A 1,562-nucleotide genomic window follows, 5' to 3' on the forward strand; every position below is an offset into this window, starting at 1 on the left:
GTTGCATCTCGCTATTATTGATTAATGAAACTGTTAAAGTTTATTTGGTTAAACACCATTGTTATCATCTTTAAACTCTTGGATTAGAGTCTTTGATTCTGGATTGGAGTTTCTACCATCACCATTAAGGAGTGGATTCTCCTTGTTTTTTATCGCTTCCCCTTGTACCATATCAGGTGGTATTCAGAGCAGGTTTTCCTGTGAAAAATCAGTCGAGGATTCCTGTGATCTATAGGTATTCATAAAGAATATATATATCAGCAAAAAAAAAATTAGTTGAAGGATTTGGATCTTGTTTATCATCACAGCTACGCACGTACTTCACTGTTTGGTATGATCTATGACTCTTCGATTAATTATTGATTCGGGGTTTTGGAAATCAAGGTTTTCAATTTGGGGTTATTTGTTTTACATGTTGAGAAGGTCATGTTTGGGAAAGCAAGATTTCATAAGCAAATATATTCGTAGAGTTTCACATCCTTCTTTTATTACTCGTTATAATCATCAAGCCCACTATCTTACTCATCTGTATACTTATCAAACACGTTTTTAACAAGTTAATGTTGGATTTTTATGGCCCAGATATACCCATATCCATTTGGGTTAGAGATCAATATCCAGTTTACACCACAGTGTTCCTTTATGGCGGCAAGCAAGTGTGAACTGTCGCAGAGAGAACTCTATAATGATGGTTATAAAGTAGCTTACTTAGCTATTAAGTATCTTTGATGGAAAGAAATGCTACAGCTATAAATAACCCTTCAAGAGGTGATAAACCTATTCCTTGCCATAGAAAAGAGTTGTTAAGAACACCATCACTGTTAGCAATAACAACTAGAAAAGAAATGGTGAGAGGAATAAAGTTTTCTCCTAATACCATCCACATCGAATTCATTTCCTGGTGTTGTTGATTGGAGACTTCAAGGGAATTACGTCTCTGCCAGGTATGTCTAAAACTTGTTCTAAATTTATAAAACGGTAGCAAACTTGATTATCCTAGGTCCCAATCATGTTAGAACAGTTGATTAAAATGATAAAATATCCAACAGTTGGTATCAGAGCCAATTGGATCTTTCATGTTTGCTCATAATATTAGGAGATTTTGAGGATTAAATTTATGGTTGTATATTTAATCCCAATGAAAGTAATAAATCATCCTTGTGTTGATAATTTACAATGATCGAATATTGGCCGGGTGTTTAATCTTGAAATCATGAGCATGCTAGATAAGAATAAACAATCCAATTCACATCTCGGTCAAGACTAATGATTTGTTCTGTGAAATTGAAGAACTCATTAAGGAAGGAGGCTTTTATATGTTTTGTTTGTATATCACAAACTATTAAAGTGAAAACCTCCATAAAGTACTGGATTCAAGGAACGGTTGAATATTAGCCTTATAAAAGTAGGTAATATCTGATGAGTGAATCATAAGAAACATGTTTCTGAATCTGTGATGTTTGAACACAAATACATATTATTTATGTTAAAGCAAGAAATGAATTTTTTAGTATTCAATCCATATGATTGTATATAGGCATGTTGTGGAGGATTTGTACTAT

This window comes from Papaver somniferum, chromosome 8 (assembly GCF_003573695.1).
Source record: "Papaver somniferum cultivar HN1 chromosome 8, ASM357369v1, whole genome shotgun sequence".
In the NCBI taxonomy this organism is placed as follows: Eukaryota; Viridiplantae; Streptophyta; class Magnoliopsida; order Ranunculales; family Papaveraceae; genus Papaver; species Papaver somniferum.